The 21,613-nt window shown below is 38.3% G+C and overlaps 1 protein-coding gene and 1 non-coding gene across 4 annotated transcripts in view; both read right to left on the bottom strand.

Moving 5' to 3' along the window:
- The window catches only part of PDE4D (phosphodiesterase 4D), a 1,541,788-nt gene that overhangs the window by 1,341,453 nt on the left and 178,722 nt on the right, over nucleotides 1-21,613 (bottom strand). The gene's annotated exons all lie outside the window — the stretch shown is intronic.
- LOC129468668 (U6 spliceosomal RNA) lies at nucleotides 2,923-3,029 on the bottom strand. Its single transcript, XR_008652752.2, has one exon. It is a non-coding gene; the product is annotated as a U6 spliceosomal RNA (small nuclear RNA).

Here is a 21,613-nt window from a genome sequence, read left to right as displayed (position 1 = left end):
GGCACAATCTCAGCTCTGCAACCTCCGCCTCCCAGGTTCAAGCAATTCTTCTGGCTCAGCCTCCTGAGTACGTGGGATTACAGGCGCGTGCTACCACACCTGGCTAATTTTTGTATTTTTAGTAGACACGGGGTTTCTCCATGTTGGTCAGGTTGGTCTCAAACTCCTGACCTCATGATCTGCCTGCCTAGGCCTCCCAAAATGCTGGGATTACAGGCGTGAGCCACTGCGCCCGGCCTTCTGTGTCTGTTCTTATACCAATATCATGCTGTTTTGGCTACTGTAGCTTTGTAGTATATTTTGAAGTCAGGTAACATGATGCCTCCAGCTTTATTCTTTTTGCTTAGGCTTGTCTTGGCAATTTGGGCTCTTTTTTGGTTCCATACGAATTTTAAAATAGTTTCTTCTAATTCTGTGAAGAATGTCAATGGTAATTTAATGGGAATAGCATTGAATATATAAATTACTTTAGGCAGTATGACCATTTTCACAATATTGATTCTTCCCATCCATGAGCATGAAATGTTGTTCGATTTGTGTTATGTCTAATTTATTTGAGCATTGGTTTGTAGTTCTCCTTCAAGAGGTCCTTCACTTCCCTTGCTAGCTGTATTCCTAGGTATTTTATTCTTTCTGTAGTAATTGTGAATGGGAGTTCATTCATGATTTGGTTCTCTGCTTGCCTGCTGTTGGTGTACAGGAATATCGACAATTTTTGCAAATTGATTTTGTATCCTGACTGCTGAAGTTGCTTCTCAGATTAAGAAGCTTTTGGGCTGAAACTATCGGTTTTCTAGATATAGGATCGTATCATCTGCAAACAAAGATAATTGGACTTCCTCTCTTCCTATTTGAATACCCTTTATTTCTGTCTCTTGCCTGATTGCCCTGGCCAGTACTTCCAATACTACGTTGAATAGGAGTGGTGAGAGAGGGCATCCTTGTTTTGTGCCCATTCAGTATGATATTGGCTGTGGGTTTGTCATATATGGCTCTTATTATTTTGAGGTATGTTCATTCAATATCTAGTTTATTGAGAGTTTTTAACATGAATGGATGTTGAACTTTATCAAAGGCCTTTTCTGCATCTATTGAGATAATCATGTGGTTTTTGTCTTTAGTTTTTTTATAGGATAAATAACATTTATTGATTCGCATATGTTGATACAACCTTGCATCCCAGAGATGAAGCCAACTTGATCATGGTGAATAAGCTTTTTGATGTGCTGCTGGATTTGTTTTGTCAGTATTTTGTTGAGGATTTTTGCATCAATGTTCATCAAGGATATTGGCCTGAAGTTTTCTTTTTTTGTTATAGCTCTGCCAGGTTTTGGTATCAGGATGATGCTGGCCTCACAGAATGAGTTAGGGAGGAGTCCCTCCTATTCAATTTTTTGGAATAGTTTCAGCAGAAATAGTACCAGCTCTTCTTTGTACCTCTGGTAGAATTCAGCTGTGAATCCATCTAGTCCTGGGCTTTTTTTGGTTAGTAGGTTACTTACTACTGTCTCAATTTCAGAACTTGTTATTGATCTGTTCAGGGATTCAATTTCTTCCTGCTTCAGTCTTGGGAAGGTGTATGTGTCCAGGAATTTACCCATTTTTTCTAGTTTTTCTAATATATGTACATAGAGGTGTTTAAAGTATTCTCTGATGGTTATTTGAATTTTTGTGGAGTCAGTGGTGATATCCCCTAATCATTTCTAATTGTGTTTCTTTGATCCTTCTCTCTTTTATTCTTTTTTAGTCTAGCTAGCGGTCTATTTTGTTAATTTTTTTCCAAACACCAGCTCCTTGTTTTGTTTATATTTTGAAGGACTTTTTTGTGTCTCTATCCCCTTCAATTCAACACTGATCTTGGTTATTCTTGTCTTCTGCTAGCTTAGGGTTTTGTTTGCTCTTGATTCTCTTTAGTTGTGATGTTAGATTGTTAATTTGAAATCTTTCCAGATTTTTGATGTGGGAATTTAGTGCTATAAATTTCTGTTTTTTGTTTTGTTTTGTTTTGTTTTGTTTTGTTTTGTTTTGTTTTGTTTTGTTTAGACAGGGTCTCACTCTGTCACCCGGGCTGGAGTGCAGTGGCACAATCTCACTCACTCCAATCTCCACCTCCCAGGTTCAAGAGATTGTTCTGCCTCGGGCTCCCAAGTAACTGGGACTACAGGTGCGTGCCACACACCCAGCTACTTTTTGTATTTTTAGTAGAGACAGGGTTTAACCATGCTGGCCAGACTGGTCTCGAACTCCTGAGCTCAAATGATCCGCTCACCTTGGCCTCCAAAAGTGCTGGGATTACAGGCGTGAGCCACCATGCCCAGCCTAAATTTCCCTCTTAACACCGCTTTAGCTACAGCCCGGAGATTCTGGTATGATGTCTCTTTTTTCTCATCAGTTTCAAAGAACTTCTTGATTTCTACCTTAATTCCATTATTTACCCAAGAGTCATTCAGGAGCAGGTTGTTCAATTGCCATGTAATTATGTGGTTATGTCTGGATTTCTTAATCTTGAGTTCTGATTTGATTGTGCTGTGATCTGAGAGACTGTTATGATTTCAGCTGTTTTGCATTTACGAGGCGTGTTTTACTCTGGTTATGTGATTAATTTTACAGTCAGTGCTGTATGGCAATGAAAAGAGTGTATATTCTGTTGTTTTTAGTGGAGAATACTGTAGATATGTATCAGGTCTGCTTGATCCAGAGCTGAGTTCAGGTTCTGAATATCTTTGTTAATTTTCTATCTCAATGAACTGTCTAATATTGTCAGTGAGGTGTTAAAATCTTCTACTATTATTGTGTGGGAGTCTGTCTCTTTGTAAGTCTCTAAGAATTTGCTTTATGAATCTGAGTGCTCCTGTAGGGGGTGCATATATATTTAGGATAGTTATCTCTTCTTGTTGAATTGAACCCTTTACTATTACGTAAGAAAATATGGAACGCTTCAGGAACTTGCAAGTAATCCTTGTGTGAGGGCCATGCTAATGTTCTCTGTGTTGTTCCAATTTTAGTATATGTTCTGCCAAAGCAAGCACACCTTCTTTTCTTTATTGGGTAAAAGGGACCCAGAGTTCTTGGTTTGGGGAATTTTACTTAGAGGCAAATGCTCCTTCTTCCACCATTCCAGTGTACTTAAGAAAAAAAGTGAGCAGAAAGTAGGGGAGAGAGGCCCGTAAAGCCACATGTTCCAAAAGGCCTAGTCTGCAAAGGTAGAGCCTTTGGTTGATGAAATGGAGAGAAAAGCTGAACAGAGCACAGAGGAGCAATCCTGATAGGTTGAGAATTACAGATGCCATGTATAACTTCTTATAGTATCAAAGAATCAGGCCGCGGGAGCTGAATGATCAAAAGCCAACTGAGAGGAGGTACTTTAAATAAAAATTAACAGAAAATGGTAATTGAAATGGCAACTCAACCCAACGATATTCATTAAACTGTAAACTAGATATTAAGTTTTCACCACCATTGTAACAGAAAAAGAGCTAGACCAAAAAAACCCTCTCAACTGTGGTATCTTTGTGGCTTTACTTAAAATTGAGTAATATATATATATATATATATATATGATTCTCTAGTTATTTTAGTTGTGAGATACACACACATACACACAAAACACACAACAGGGGAAAGAGAATACTGCTTCAAAAATTCAGAACAAACCTCTGAAAAATTTTTACTGCAGAATCCAAAAGAAAAACTCAGAAGACTACTTGGTGTCCTTAATAAAGAACCAAGAGATTGGCCTTTATAAAAAGAAAACAGGATGAAATGAAGAGGATTCTAGGCAGGTTAAGCAAGGCAATGGACAGTGGGTAAAATGAAAAGGGAGAGAGAATTTTTTTTAAAGGAAGATTACATAGAAACTAAAAGCAAAGTAGAAGAATTAATTGATACTGAAGAAAGACAGTGGGCTTAAGCATTATTTAACAGTTCTATAAGCCTTCACAGGGAGAAAGGAAAAGAAAAGTACGATAGAGAAGAAGAAAGAATTGAAAAACAGAGACTAGGGAGCTAACATATAGCTCATCAGTATTCCTAGAGGAGAGTCCAAAGAAATAAAACAGAAACAATAACCAAATACATATCCCAAGAAAACTTTCCTGATCTCAGGAAAATGGGTGACATGGCTCCAGGAAAAAAATAAATCAGTAAAAGACCTAAATCTTAACATATCTGGCACTTATTAAACTACTGAGTAAACAGAAAAAAATCCTGCAAAATTCCAGGAAGAAATAAAACTTCTTACTTAAAAAAAATAAAAGTACGCTAGCTTCAAATAAAATATAGACTCTAAGAAAATGTTGTAGCCCGTAAGACATTACATATTACATGTGTATATAAATATACATGTGTATACACACACACACACACACACACAGTTATAACTGTTAAGAAGAAACTAATAGAAATACAGTACTAAAGTCTAACAAAACTCTCTTAAAGAGAAAAAGTAGCTGGAAAATTAAAAGGACCATAATGAGTAAAGCATTATGTAATGAGTAAATTCAGTTAATGAAGTTGGTCTAACAGTTACATTTAAAAGTTTGGATTCTTCAAATAAAGAAAATACTTTTGTAAAAAGTTGATCAAAAATTGTTCATATATTAGATAGAGGCAAATGAAAGCTATAAAACACAGAAATTATATAAACCACAAGAATGCATAAGTGTGTGAAAGACATACACAGAATCCAGTGGAATTCATATCAGAAGATAACCTTTAAAAATAAAAACACAAAGGTAAACCTTAAAATAAAACACTTCTAAATGGCACAGGCTAAAGAATAAATCCAAATTGCAATTACAAACTATTTTAAAGTTAAGAACAACTGAAAAATCTATATAAAATCTAATGATGTGTGGTAAAGGATGGACTCAAAAGGAAAAAAACCCGTGGCATTCAGGGTTCTCATCATTTTAAAAATTGAATAAAATAAAATAACAAAATATTCAACTCAATAAACTGGAGAAGTTCAATAAAGTTCAACAAAATAACCTGAAGAAAAGTCACAGGAATGAATCAATAAAAATCAAAACAGAATGACATATTCATTTAATAACCTAGAAAAAGATCAGGACCCCAAGGAACATTGGAAAAATGAGTTAATAAAAATAAAAGCAGAAAAACGGCAATCAAATAAGTAGAACTCTGCAAGAGTAAGACAAGAAAATTTAGATTTCATTAAAAATGACAAAGTAGATTTGACCAAATACAGAAACAAGATTAAAAATATACAAAAGAATAGCTATATAATCCTATTCTGATTAACATGATAGACTAATGCAGTGGCAATAATATAAGAAAATATGAAGTGATGAAACTGATCCAGAAAGAAATCGAAATCAGAACATAGGAAAACAAATATATAGCAGAAACAAAAGAAAAAGCCTTTTAGAAAAGTCCATCTAAACCAAAAAAGCAAAACAAAAATTGTATAAGCAGTAAGTTATTTCAGAATTACACTATATTCCACAACATAGATAAACAATAGAAGCCTACTGTATTCATTATATTATGTTGCTAAAGTATTTGTGGTTTTTGCCATTAAAAGTAATGTAATAGCTAATAGCTATTACAAACCTAATACCACACCTGACAATGATTATTTTTGAAAAAATACACCTATCTCACTTTTTAAAAATGCAAACATAACTAATTAAATATATAAATAAAATTCAGAAATATATGAAAAGAAAAAAATTCACAACAAAATAAGAAATACTTTAAACAATGACACAGAAACAGAAGTATTATTTTCCATGGTAATTCTTTTTCTTAAAAGATAAAAGGAGAAAGATACAATGGGAATCACGTCATTCTAGATCTTAAAGTGTATTAGAAACCTGTAACAATGAAAATATTATGACACTAGCTCTAGACAAGAAAGACAAATGATTAAAAGAGGTTTGATGCCAAAGACACCCAAATATATCTAGTGTAAGATTTTAGTATATCAACTCACTGGATAAGCTATAGACTAATCAAGAAAAGCCATTAAGAAAATTGACTTGTACATGCCAGAAAATTCTCAGATCACAAGAAGAAAGGCAAAAATCCAGAGGTTAGCCTCTAAATTCAGCCAGACAAACCATCCGAAAGTGAAATGGCCCATAGAACACGCCAATGGGACTGTGAAATTGCATCAACTCTGTCTGCATTTACTAGTCAGCCCTTTCTTCCCCAACCTTTATTTATCACTGTCCCTAAATCACACTAGATTTGCAAAGGAAATATTAGGTTGGTGCAAAAGTAATTGCTGTTTTTGCCATGAAAAGTAATGGCAAATAATAACAAAGTCCCCACAAATTATGCCCCTCAAAATTAACCAAAATAGTAAAGCATGGAGAGTGAAAGCCTATAGTTTGCAACCAGCCTGGCCAACATGGTGAAACTCTGTCTCTACTAAAAATACAAAAATTAGCTGGGCATGGTGGTGGACACCTGTAATCCAAGCTACTCGGAAGGCTGAGGCAGGAGAATCACTTGAACCCAGGAGGCTGAGGTTGCAGTGAGCGGAGATAACACCATTGCACTCCAGCATGGGTAACAAGAGCAAAACTCCATCAAAACAAAACAAACAAACAAAAAGTCATTTTGTTCACAAGCCATTACTTATTTCCATGACAATTTAAAAATGGAGATGTTTCTATTCTATTTATACAGAAGAGCAGGAGTATATAATCTCATAAAATGCCATTGAGAAAAAAGAGAATACAAATTCTGTCTCAACATATGGGAAATATTTTCATACCTTAAAGCCTAGTAATTTTCAAGTTCTATCATGTTTGACTTTCCAGCTAACCTTCTCTATTTCAATGTGTTCCATAGTATAATCTTTTGCAAAACTGAATTTAAATTAATTTTATTTTGAAAATTTTCCAACATCCCTTGTTGAATTCCGAGGTACAAAATAGCCAAGATTGGAGGTTTCCAAACTAGTCTGACCCACCCCCTTGTGGGTCTGTTTCTAATGTTGCTGAAGACATTTAAGGATTGTCCAACTTTAAAAACCAATAATAACAAATCTTTGGTAATTGGTGGCAAAACTAATGCTATTATAAGATTATCAGCCCATCAGTAAAAAGAAGAGCCAGAAACCCCACAAAGGCTTGTATTTCTAAATGTTGCCACATAAGGCAAAATTTGATCAAAGTGCACTTTAGGATGCTCTCCAAAGAATGTTCCACTCTAACACAGCATGGTTTATAATTACAGTATTATGGGAAAAGCCAAAGAAGAAAATTGCATCTGTAGTTTTCACAACCGGTTTTTCTCTGGGTTCCAAGATCATTCAGATGGCAAAACAAATGCCCCAAGACTGAGCTGAGGGATTCGAATTTGAAAATCCTCCCTGGCTCCCAATCTTTTTTCCAGATAACAAACCTGCCCCTGGCCCAACACCATTTCCCCCAGATATCCTACTCTGCCTCTCAGTGATTTAGTGATAAACTCTTCTCCAAAAAATTTAAATTGGCAGATTACAACCAAGTAGAATAGGTATTTATGTTGCCTCTATGTTTGCCTTCATATATATTATAAACATATTGAGCTCTAAAAGTACATGGCTTTCTGCCTAGATACACACTGTTTAATTTATTCTGAGTTCTTGGTGGGAAACTGTTAATATTACTTAAATATTCTTATGGGTGAGTCTGTCAAGGAAAAGTCACTAATACTCAAATCAATAAATGTCATTTATGGGCATAGCATCTGCCTCTGAAAGACGGTCTGGGGACAGGGAGAAACATGAGGGAGGAGGGGGAGGGGAGGAGCTACAATAGGAAGCTAAATTTAAATTCAGATTACAATGAATTGTTTCCTACAACTTCCACTCTCAAAAGCAGCCACATTTATAGAAAAAGAGAAGTATAATGGTCACTGTTCACAATGAGTCTAACCATACTAAAACTATGGAAACCAGTGGATCCTGAAACTTTGACATTAAAAACTCAATTTAGAAAAAAAAGAAATATTTGAAACAGGTAATCCCATTAGTAGACTAGATAGAGAGATGGACACTTAGGCTTTTTCCCTTCTTCTAGGAATTCAGAAACTGAATCATTTTCAACCAGTTCTCTTCTCTGATAAGAACATCCACTCCCTCAGGGTTATAATATTTCTTAACAGAGAACACTGAAAGCATAACTGTTGAAAGAAAAGAAAAGGAAAAAAACACTCATTTTTTTCTCTCCTCACTGGATCTACAGATGAAAACATCAGGAATGGGGGCCACAGGGATATGCTGAAATGGCACAACATCAGTGCCATATTAGCAGCAGGTGATAAAGTTTAGTTCCTTATAGCAATGCTAATTTGCTTATCTATCATGTAATAATTTGGACTACTGGCCAAATTATTGAGCATAAGACCTAGACACTACGTAAGACATGTGGACTAGTTAACATCACAATAAAAAGATTTTAATACAGAAATCCTTGGGGTTTTATTTAAATCCATAATCTAATATATAAGTAACATAATTTGAGTGCACTTATTTTCCTTGACTTCACTTTGGAGTTTTGATGGAAATGAATTGATTTGTGAGTGTGAGTGCCCTTTTTCCTCTTGAAGAAGTAGGAAAGAATAGCACCTTACCACTAGTGCTTCCCACAGCTGCCATACTGAAGTGGCATCCTGGAGACCCCTTTCCTTCTTCAAATTCTCTTCTTTTTTTAAAAATGCAAAGTCCCCAATCTTGGCCGTCTCTTTGTCCTTATAGTTATGAAATCAATGAAAACAATAATCCCACTTTACCAGCATTTTAAAAAATCACATCTAGAGTATTATGTTCTACAGTGAGCATCTCATTTTGAGAAGAACAATAAAAATCAAGAATGTTTGCTTTATGATGGCCAGGATAGTAGAGGGTTTGGGAACAAAAATAAATATATGAATAATAGCTGATAGAACTAACAGTGTCTCACTTGGAGAAGGGAAGGTTTAAAAAATGAATGAGGAGGAGAGGAACTGAAATTTATTCTGCAAAGTTCCAGTGGGCATGTAGCAGAGACTGGTTAAACGCTCAAAAAAGCCTCACTTTCCTTCCAGGAACACAGATAAACTATTTTCCAGCCACCCTAGCAGAAAAGTGGGGCTGTGTGATTGACTTCTGGCCAACAGAATAGGGTTCTAACAGATACCGACATTATAACCTCCCATGTGCATCTGCACATGCTCCTGAGAAATGGAGTAATAGTAGTCGACAAATCCAACCTTTGCTCTTGCTCTACTTCTGACACACTTCTTCCTGAATCTTCCTTTATGGAATATTTCTGTAGTCTCTCCTTTCTCTTACTCTCTGAGCCTTTGCTCACCTCTTTAAACATCTTTTTATGCCTTTTGTACAAGTATGTTCCCTTTCTAGCCAAACGAGAAATTCTGCCAGTGGGAGATAATCATTCCATGTGCTCTCCTGTGTTCCCACCAGCATACCCCGTAACATTCCCCATACACAGGAAATATGAAGGTTCACACTTAGGCAATTTCTATTAGCTAATCTGAGTCCAACTCATTAAAATAAGCCTTTTTTTTTTTTTTGAGGTGGAGTTTTGCTCTTGTTGCCCAGGCTGGCATGCAATGAAGCGATCTCAGCTCACCACAATCTTCACCTCGCAGGTTCAAGCAATTCTCCTGCCTCAGCCTCTCCAGAGCTGGGATTACAGGCATGTGCCACCATGCCTGGCTAATTTTGTATTTTTAGTAGAGACAGGGTTTCTCCATGGTGGTCAGGCTGGTCTCAAACTCCCAACCTCAGGTGATCCGCCCACCTTGGCCTCCCAAAGTGCTGGGATTACAGGCATGAGCCACTGTGCCCGGCCTACAAATAAGCATTTACTTCTATAAGTGATTACTGACACATTTCTAAACTCCAGGTATCTGTATCTTGTGTTCCACAGCCAAAACACCACTTAGAAAGTGAGGCTACCTTTGCTGAGTTAGTCTCAGATTCATAGAAACATCTATTTGTCTTCTGGAGTGAATAGGAACATGTATAGACCTAATACCAGTGGATCAAAGGCAAAAATAAAAATTTCATGACTTTAGTTTAAATTTCTAGGTAAACCCTGATATTATCCTTTAAAATAACCTCTGATGTTTAACCCAACCCAAGTCTCAATGTTTAAGCAACATAAATTGGTCAGGTTCCTCATATAAAAAGGAAAATTGAATATAGGATTACTGTCAAGATGGCCAAATAGGAACAGCTCTGGTCTGCAGCTCCCAGCGAGATCAATTCAGAAGGCAGGTGATTTCTGCATTTTCAACTGAGGTACCTGGTTCATCTCACTGGACTGGTTGGACAGTGGGTTCAGCCCACTGAGGGTGAGCCGAAGCAGGGTTAGGCATCACCTCACCTGGGAAGTGCAAGGGGTTGGGGAATTTTCTCCTCTACTCAAAGGAAGCAGTGAGGGACCGAGCCTGAAGAACCATGCACACTCCAGCCCAGACACTGCACTTTTCTCTTTGCAACGTGCAGCCCAGGAGATTCCCTCTGATGCCTACTCCACCAGGGCCCTGGGTTTCAAGCACAAAACTGGGCGGCCATTTGAGCAGACACCAAACTAGCTGCAGGAGTTCTTTTTGTTTTGTTTTGTTTTTTTCCATACCCCAGTGGTGCCTGGAACGCAAGCAAGACAGAACTGTTAACTCCCCTGGAAAGGGGGCTAAAGTGAGAGAGCCAAATAATCTGGCTTGGCAGGTCCCACCCCTACAGAGCACAACAAACTAAGATCCATTGGCTTGTAATTCTCACTGCCAGGACAGCAGCAGTCTGAGATTGACCTGGGACACTCGAGCTTGATGGGAGGAGGGGCGTCCGCCATTGTTGAGGCTTGAGTAGGCGGTTTTCCCCTCATAGTGTAAACAAAGCCACTGGGAAGTTCCAACTTGGTGGAGCCCACTGCAGCTCAGCAAGGCCACTGTGGCCAGACAGGCAGATTTCTCATCTCTGGGAAGAGCGTCTCTGAAAACAAGGCAGCAGCCCCAGTCAGGGACTTATAGATAAAACCCCCATCTCCCTGGGACAGAGCACCTGGGGAAAGGGGTGGCTGTGGGTGCAGCTTCAGCAGACTTAAATGTCCCCACCTGACAGCTGTGAAGAGAGCAGCAGACCTCCCAGCACAGCGTTCGAGCTCTGCTAAGGGTCAGACTGCCTCCTTAAGTGGGTCCCTGACCCCCGCGTATCCTGACTGGGAGACACCTCCCAGTAGGGGCTGACAGACACCTCATACAGGAGAGCTCTGACTGGCCTCTGGCAGGTGCCCCTCTGGGACGAAGCTTCCAGAGGAAAGAATAGGCAGCAATCTTTGCTGTTTTGCAGCCTTCTCTGGTGATACCCAGGCAAACAGGGTCTGAGTGGACCTCCAGCAAACTCCAGCAGACCTGGGCAGAGAGGCCTGACTGTTAGAAGGAAAAGTAACAAACAGAAAGGAAGAGCACATCCACTCAGAGACCCCATCAGAAGGCCACCAATATCAAAGATCTAAGGTACATAAACCCACAAAGATGGGGAGAAACCAGCAAAAAAAGGCTGAAAATTCCAAAAAACAGAATGCCTCTTCTCCTCCAAAGGATCATAACTCCTCACCAGCAAAGGAACAAAACTGGATTGAGAATGAGTTAGACAAATTGACAGAAGTAGCCTTCAGAAGGTGGGTAATAACAAACTCTTCTTAGCTAAAGGAGCATGTTCTAACCCAATACAAGAAAGCTAAGAACCTTGAAAAAAGGATAGATGAATTGCTAACTAGAATAATCAGTTTAGAGAAGAACATAAATGACCTGATGGAGCTGAAAAACATAGCATGAAAACTTCGTGAAACATATACAAATATCAATAGCCAAATTGATAAGCAGAAGAAAGGATATCATATATTGAAGATCAACTTAATGAAATCAAGCAAGAAGACAAGATTAGAGAAAAAAGAAAAAAAGGAATGAACAAAGCCTCCAAGAAATATGGGACTATGTCAAAAGACCAAATCTATGTCTGATTTGTGTACATGAAAGTGACGGGGAGAATGGAACCAAGTTGGAAAACACTCTGCAGGATATTATCTAGGAGAACTTCCCAGCCTAGCAAGGCAGGGCAACATTCAAATTCAGGAAATACAGAGAACACCACAAAGATACTTGTCAAGAAGAGCAACCCTAAGACACATAATCGTGAGATTCACCAAGGTTGAAATGAAGGAAAAAATGTTAGGTGCAGCCAGAGAGAAAGGTTGGGTTACCCACAAAGGGATGCCCTTCAGACTAACAGCGGATCTCTTGGCAGAAACTCCACAAGCCAGAAGAGAGTGGGGACTAATATTCAACATTCTTAAAGAAAAGAATTTTCAACCCAGAATTTCATATCCAGCCAAACTAAACTTCATAAGCAAATGAGAATAAAATCCTTTACAGGCAAGCAAATGCTGAGAGATTTTGTTACCACCAGGCCTGCCTTAAAAGAGCTCCTGAAGGAAGCACTAAACATGGAAAGGAACAACCGGTACCAGCCACTGCAAAAACATGCCAAAGTGTAAAGACCATTGACACTATGAAGAAACTGCATCAATTAATGGGCAAAATAACCCATTATGACAGGATGAAATTCACACATAACAATATTAACTTCAAATGTAAATGGCCTAAATGCCCCAATTAAAAGACACAGACTGGCAAATTGGATAAAGAGTCAAGACCAATCAGTGTGCTGTATTCAGGAGACACATCTCATGTGCAGGGACATACATAGGCTCAAAATAAAGGGATGGAGGAATATTTCCCAAGCAAATGGAAAGCAAAAAAAAGGAGGACTTGCAATCCTAATCTCTGATAAAACAGACTTTAAACCAACAAATACCAGAAGAGACAAAGAAGGCCATTACATAGTGGTAAAGGGATCAATTCAACAAGAAGAGCTAACTATCCTAAATATATATGCACCCAACACAGGAGCACCCAGATTCATAAAGCAAGTCCTTAGAGACCTACAAAGAGACTTAGACTCCCACACAATAATAATGGGAGACTTTAACACCCCACTGTCAACATTAGACAGATCAATGAGACAGAAAATTAACAAGGATATTCAGGACTTGAACTCAGCTCTGGAACAAGCAGAACTAATAGACATCTACAGAACTTTCCAGTCCAGATCAATGGAATATACATTCTTCTCAGCACCTCATTGCACTTATTCTAAAATTGACCACATTATTGGAAGTAAAACACTCCTCAGCAAATGCAAATGAATGGAAATAATAACAAACAGTCTCTCAGACCACAGTGTAATCAAATTAGAACTCAGGATTAAGAAACTGACACAAAATTGCACAACTACATGGAAACTGAACAACCTGCTCCTGAATTACTACTGGGTAAATAAAATGAAGGCAGAAATAAAGATGTTCTTTGAAACAAATGAGAACAAAGACACAACATACCAGAATCTCTGGGACTCATTTAAAGCAGTGTGTAGAGGGAAATTTATAGCACTAGATGCCCACAAGAGAAAGCAGGAAAGATCTAACATTGACATGTTAACATCATAATTAAAGAACTAGAGAAGCGAGAGGAAACAAATTCAAAATCTAGCAGAAGACAAGAAATAACAAAGATTAGAGCAGAACTGAGGAGATAGAGACACAAAAAATCCTTCAAAAAAATCAATGAATCCAGGAGCTCGTTTTTTGAAAAGATCAAAAAAATAAATAGACCACTGGCCAGACTAATACAGAAGAAAAAAGAGAAGAATCAAATCAATGCAATAAAAAATGATATGGGGGATATCACTACTGATCCCACAGAAACAAAAACTACCATCAGAGAAAACAATAAACACCTCTATGCTAATAAACTAGAAATTCTAGAAGAAATGGATAAGTTCCTGGACACACACCCTCCCAAGTCTACCCCAGGAAGAAGTCGAATCCTTGAATAGACCAATAACAGGTTCTGAAATTGAGGCAGTAATAAATAGCCTGCCAACTAAGAAAAGCCCAGGACTAGAAGGATTCACAGCTGAATTCTACCAGAGGTACAAAGAAGAGCTAGTGCTATCTCTGCTGAAAGTATTCCAAAAAATTGAAAAGGAGGGACTCCTCCCTAACTCATTCTATGAAGCCAGCATCATCCTGATACCAAAACCTGGCAGAGACCCAACAAAAAAGGAAAATTTCAGGCTAATATCCTTGATGAACATCGATGCAAAAGTCCTCAATAAAATTCTGAAAACCGAGTCCAGCAGCACATCAAAAAGTTTATCCACCATGGTCAACTGGGCTTCATCCCTGGGATGAAAGTCTGGTTCAACATATGCAAATCAATAAACATAATCCATCACATAAACAGAACCAATGACAAAAACCACAAAATTAGTTCAATAGATGCAAAAAAGGCCTTCGACAAAATTCAACACCCCTTCATGCTAAAAACTCTCAATAAACTAGGTACCGATGGAATGTATCTCAAAATAATAAGAGCTATTTATGACAAACCCACAGCCAATATCACACTGAGTGAGCAAAAACTGGAAGCATTCCCTTTGAAAACTGGCACAAGACAAGGATGCCCTCTGTCACCACTCCTATTCAACATAGTATTGCAAGTTCTGGCCAGGGCAATCAGGCAGGAGAAAGAAATAAAGGGTACTCAAATAGGAAAAGAGGAAGTCAAACTGTCTCTGTTAGCAGATGACATGATCATGTACTTAGAAACCCCCATTGTCTCAACCCAAAATCTCCTTAAGCTGATAAGCAACTTCAGCAAAGTCTCAGGATACAAAATCAATGTGCAAAAATCACAAGGATTCCTATACATCAATAACAGATAGATCATGAGTGAACTCCCATTCACAATTGCTACTAAGAGAATAAAATACCTAGGAATTCAACTTACAAGGGATGTGAAGGACCTCTTCAAGGAAAACTACAAACCATTGCTCAATGAAATAAAAGAGGACACAAACAAATGGAAAAATGTTCCATGCTCATGGATAGGAAGAATCAATATCATGAAAATGGCCATACTGCCCAAAGTAATTTATAGAAATGCTATCCCCATCAAACTGTCATTGACTTTCTTCACAGAATTAGAAAAAACTGCTTCAAACTTTATATGGAACCAAAAAAGAGCCCCCATAGCCAAGACAATCCTAAGCAAAAAAAAACAAAGCAGGAAGCATCACGCTACCTGACTTCAAACTATACTACAAGGCTACAGTAATCAAAACAGCATGGTACTGGTACCAAAACAGATATACAAACCAAGGGAACAGAACAGAGGCCTCAGAAGTAACGCCACACATCTACAACCATCTGATCTTCAACAAACCTAACACAAACAAACAATGGGGAAAGGATTCTCTATTTAATGAGTGATGTTGGGAAAACTGACTAGCCATATGCAGAAAACTGAAACTGGACTCCTTCCTTACACCTTATAACAAAATTAACTCAAGATGCATTAAAGACTTAAACATAAGACCTAAAACCATAAAAATCCTAGAAGAAAACCTAGGCAATACCACTCAAGGCATGGGAAAAGGCTTCATGTCTGAAACACCAAAAGCAACGGCAACAAAAGCCAAAGTTGACAAATGGGATCTAAGTAAACTAAAGAGCTTCTGCTCAGCAAAATAAACTATCATCAGAGTGAACAGGCAACCTACAGAATGGGAGAAAATGTTTGCAATCTATCTATCTGACAAAGGGCTAATATCCAGAATCTACAATGAACTCAAACAAATTTATTAGAAAAAACAACCCCATCAAAAAGCAGGCAAAGGATATGAACAGACACTTCTTGAAAGAAGACATTTATACTCCCAAGAAACATAGGAAAAAATGTTCATCATCACTGGTCATTAAAGAAATGTAAATCAAAACCACAGTGAGATACCATCTCACACCAGTTGGAATGGTGATCATTAAAAAGTCAAGAAACAACAGATGCTGGAGAGGATGTGGAGAAATAGGAACACTTTTACATTGCTGGTGGGAGTGTAAATTAGTCCAACCATCGTGGAAGACAGTGTGGCGATTCCTCAAGGATCTAGGACTAGAAATACCATTTGACTCAGCAATCCCATTACTGGGTATATACCCAGAGGATTATAAATCATTCTACTGTAAAGACACACCCACATGTATGTTTACTGCGGCACTATTCACAATAGCAAAGACTTGGGACCAACCCAAATGTCCATCAATGATAGACTGGATTAAGAAAATATGACACATATACACCATGGAATACTATGCAGCCATAGTATTCTTAATTACCATGTCCCTGCAAGGGACATGGATGAAGCTGGAAACCATCATTCTCAGCAAACTAACGGGAGAGCAGAAAACCAAACACTGCATGTTCTCACTCATAAGTGGGAGTTGAACAATGAGAACACATGGACACAGAAAGGGGAACATCACATACCAGGGCCTGTCAGGGATTGGGAGCTAGGGAAGGGATAGAATTAGGAGAAATACTTAATGTAGGTGACATTGATGGGTGCAGCAAACCACCATGGCACGTGTATACCTATGTAACAAAACTGCATGTTCTGCACATGTACCCCAGAACTTAAAGTATAATAAATAAACAAATAGATAAATAAATAAAATCAATATAATAACAAAAGGAAACATTTTTCCCTAAGCTAATTCACATAATAAATACATAGATCTCAAAGATATCTAAATATTCACATATTTTCAAATGAATACCTTTCTTCCAGCCTCCTCAAACAGTCTGAAAAAAAAAATCACTGTTTTTTTATCCTCCTCATTTCTTTCAAAACCTTTCGTCTTATTTATACAGATGTTGTTAACTCAGGTTTTTCACAAAATATGGATACATCATGGATTTCTTAATTACCAAAAGAAAATGTATATTACCAAGCTATGGGAACAGGCCCTAAATCTTGGCCACTAATTCCATGGCTCTTCTCAAGCTAATTCACTCCCCTCTAGTCACAACAACTACCATATTTCAGGCAACCTCACCCCCACCACTAACAGGCCCCCACTACACCACTGCCTGAGCATGCAAAGGCATGCCACTGCCCTATTCCCACCAGTGCCCCCACCACAGCAAACATGCATGCAACTCACTGCACTGCTGTGGCTGCTGACATGCACGAGCAGGCATGGATCCTGCTGCTGCCATCACTCCAGTGAAGTGCTTTGGCCAGCACACCCCACTGAAATGTTGTGACTAGCAGACCAGGAACTTCTTTACCCTTCAACCGCAGCAGGTTGCTAAACTTGAGGGACCAGGAAACAAAGCCAGAGGCCTGGTACTGTTCCCCCAGAGTTAGAGCATGCAGCCAAAAGTGTTGACCTGAGCCTTGGCCCCCTAAAATCTTCCAAAAATGAAGCAAGTGGACTGAACTCACCTTATACCACAATCAAACCCCAAAGTCATCATAGAAGATCAAACCAAAAAGTCCATCTAAAGGACAGCAACTTCAAAGACAGAATAATGTCAGCTCACACCGATGAGAAGGAACCAGCACAACAACTCTGGCAACTCAAAAACCCAGAGTGTCTTCCTACCTCCAAATGATTGTACTAGTTCCCCAGCAATGGTTCTTAACCAGGCTGAGATGGCTGAAATTACAGACATAGAATTCAGAATATGGATAGGAACAAAGTTCATAGAGATTCAGGAGAAAGTTGAAACCCAATCCAAGAAATTTAAGAAATAAAATAAAACAACATAGGGGCTGAAAGATGAAATGGCCATTTTAAGAAAGAAATAAACTAATGTGATAGAGAAAAAAAAGACTCCTTTCGGGAATTTCATATGACCACATGTATTAACAGCAGAATAGACCAAGCTGGGGAAAGAATGTGAGTTCAAATACCAGTTTTCTGAATTAACTCAGTCAGACAAAAATGAAGACAAAAAAGAATAAAAAAGAAAGAACAAAACCTCCAAGAAATATGGGATTATGTAAAGAGACTAAATCTACAACTCACTGATATCCCTGAAAGACAGGGAGTGAAAGGAAAACTTGGAAAACATATTTGAGAATATTGTTCACGAAAATTTCCCCACCCTCACTACAGAGGCCAACATTCAAATTCAAAAAATGCAGAGAATCCCTGTGAGATATTGTTCAACACAATCATCCCCTAGACACACAGTCATCACATTCTCCAAGGCTGAAACGGAGGAAAAAACGTTGAAGGTAGCCAGAGTGAAGGGGCAAGTCACCTTCAAAGGAAACTCCATCAGGCTAACAGCAGGCCTTTCAGCAGAAACCCTACAAGCCAGACAAAGCCAGAGGCCTATATTCGACATTCTTAAAGAAAATAAATTCCAACCAAGAATTTCATATCTGGCTAAATTAAGTTTCATAAACAAAGGAGAAGTATGATCTTTTTCAGAGAAGCAAATGCTAAGGGAATTCATTACCACCAGACCTGCGTCACAAGAATTCCATAAGGAAGTACCAAATATGGAAAGAAAAGAACATTACCCACCACCACGAAAACATACATAAGGATATAGATCACTGATACTATAAAGCAACTCCACAATCAAGTCTGTGTAATAACCAGCTAACAACATGATGACAGAATCAGCTCCACACATGTCAATGTTAACCTTGAGTGTAAATGGGCTAAATGTTCCAATTAAAAGCCACAGAGTGGCAAGTTGAATGAAGAAACAAGACCTAACTGTATGCTATCTTCAAGAGACCCATCTCACATGCAGTGATACTCATAGGCTCAAAGTAAAGGAATGAAGAAAATTATACCAAGCAAGCCATGGGTTTGTATTATAAGTTCAGACAAAATTGACGGTAAACTGACAATGATCAAAAAGGCAAGGGCGTTACATAATGGTAAAGGGTTCAATACAATATGAAGACCTAACTATCCTAAATATATATGCATCCAACACAGGAGCACCCAGATTCAGAAAACAAGTTCTTAGAGACGTACAAAGAGATTTAGATAACCACATAATAATAGTGGGAGACTTCAGCACCTTATTCACAGTATCAGATAGATCATTGAGGCAGAAAACTAACAAAGATATATTCGAGGCCTGAACTTGACATTTGACCTTATTGGCCTAACATACATCTACAGAACTCTCCAACCAAAAAACAACAGAATATACATTATTCTCATCTGCACGTGGTACATACTCTAGAATCAACCATACAATGTGTCATAAAACAATTCTTAGCAAGTTCAAAAAAATGGAAATCATACCAACCACACTCTCAGACCGCAGCTTAATAAAAATAGAAATCAGTTGTATTAGTTTATTCTCACACAGGTATGAAGAAATATCTGAGACTGGGTAATTTATAAAGGAAGAAAGTTTCATTGACTCATAGTTCTGCACTCCTGGGAGGTCTCAGGAAACTTACAATCATGGCAGAAAGCAAAGGAAAGGCAGGCACCTTCTTCACAAGGTGGCAGGATGGAGTGAGTGCAAGCAGGAGAAATGCCAGATGCTTATAAAACCATCAGATCTCATGAGAACTCACTATCACAAGAACCACATCGGGGAAACCACCTCCAAGATCCAATAACCTCCACCTGGTCCCACTCTTGACATGAGGGGATTATGACAATTACAACTCAAGGCGAGACTTGGGTGGGAACACAGAGCCAAACCATTTCATCGGTACTAAGGAAATCACTCAAAACCATACAATTACATGGAAAATAAGCAACCTGCTCCTGAATGACTTTTGGGTAAACATTGAAATTAAGGCAGAAATCAAGAAATTATTTAAAACTAATGAGAACAAAGATAGAAGATACCAGAATCTTTCTCTTATCAATGTTAAAGCAGTGTTAAGAGGAAAGTTTATAGTGCCAAATGTTCACATCAAAAAGTTAGGAAGACTTTAATTTAACAACATAACATCACACCTAGAGGAAACAGAAAAAGAGCAAACCAACCCAAAAGCTAGCAGAGGAAAGGAAATAACCAAAATCAGAACAGAATTGAATGGAATTAAAATGCAAAAAAAAGGAAGATCAATGAATCCACGAGTTGGTTTTTTGAGAGAATAAATAATATTGATACACCACTAGCTAGACAAACAAAGAAAAAAAAAAGAGAGAGATGATCCAAATAAACAAAATCAGAAACGGTAAAGGGGACATTACCATCGACCCAACAGAAATACAAAAAACCCTCAGAGACTGTAACGAACACCTTTATGCATACAAACTAGAAAACCTAGAATTTTTCAGGGTAAATTCCTGGAAACATACAACCTCCCAAGATTGAACTAGGAAGAAATTCAAATCCTGAACAGACCAATGACAAGTTCTGAAGCTGAATCAGTAATAAAACTCCTACCAACCAGAAAAAGCCCAGGATTAGAAAGATTCACAGGCATATTCTACCAGACATATAAACAGCTGGCTGGTACAATTCTATCTGAAACTATTCAAAAAAAACTGATGAGGAGGGACTCCTCCCTAACTCATTTTATGAGGCCAGCATCGTTCTGATACCAAAGCCTGGAAGAAACAGAAGAAGGAAAGAAAACATCAGGCCAATATCCTTGATGAACATAGGTGCAAAAATCCTCAACAAAATACTAGCAAACTATGTCCTGGATCCATCAGGACATCAAAAAGCTAATTCAGCATGATTAAGCAGACTTTATCCCTGGGATACAAAGTTAGTTCAACAAACACAAATCAACAAATGTGATTCATCACATAAATAGAACCAAAAACAGAAACTACATGATCACCTTGATAGACAAGGAAAAAGCTTTCAATAAAATTAAGCATCACTTCATTTTAAAAACCCTCAACAAACTAGGCATTAAAGGAACAAACTTCAAAATAATAAGAACCATCTATAACAAACCCACAGCCAACATCATACTGAATAGGTAAAAGCTAGAAGCATTCCCCTTGAGAGCCAGCACAAGATAAGGATGCCAAATATCACTACTCTATTCAACACAATACTGGAATTCCTAGCCAGAATAATAGGCAAGAGAAAAAAATAAAAGGCATCCAAATAAGAAGAGAGGAAGTCAAACTATCTGTATGCAGACAGTATTTTTTTTTTTTTTTTTTGAGATGGAGTCTTGCTCTGTCACCCAGGCTGAAGTGCAGCTGCACGAACTCGGCTCACTGCAACCTCCGCCTCCTGAGTTCAAGTGATTCTCCTGCCTCAGCTTCCCGAGTAGCTGGGATTACAGGCACATGCTGCCATGCCCAGCTAATTTTTTGTATTTTAGTAGAGACGGGGTTTCACCATGTTGCCCAGGCTGGTCTCGAACTCCTGAGCTCAGGCAATCCACCGGCCTCAGCCTCCCAAAGTGCTGGGATTACAGGCGTGAGCCACTGAGCCCAGCTGACAGTATGATTTTATTTTATTTTATTTTTTATTATTATACTTCAAGTTTTAGGGTACATGTGCACAATGTGCAGGTTAGTTACATATGTATACATGTGCCATGTTGGTGTGCTGCATCCATTAACTTGTCATTTAGCATTAGGTATATCTCCAAATGCTATCCCTCCCCCACCCCCTAACCCCACACCAGGCCCCAGTGTGTTATGTTCCCTGACCTGTGTCCATGTGTTCTCATTGTTCAGTTCCCACCTATGAGTCAGAACATGCGGTGTTTGGG

This window comes from Symphalangus syndactylus, chromosome 18 (assembly GCF_028878055.3).
Source record: "Symphalangus syndactylus isolate Jambi chromosome 18, NHGRI_mSymSyn1-v2.1_pri, whole genome shotgun sequence".
In the NCBI taxonomy this organism is placed as follows: domain Eukaryota; kingdom Metazoa; phylum Chordata; class Mammalia; order Primates; family Hylobatidae; genus Symphalangus; species Symphalangus syndactylus.
Note: the sequence above shows the minus strand (reverse complement) of the source record. Positions and strands in the feature narration are given on the sequence as shown.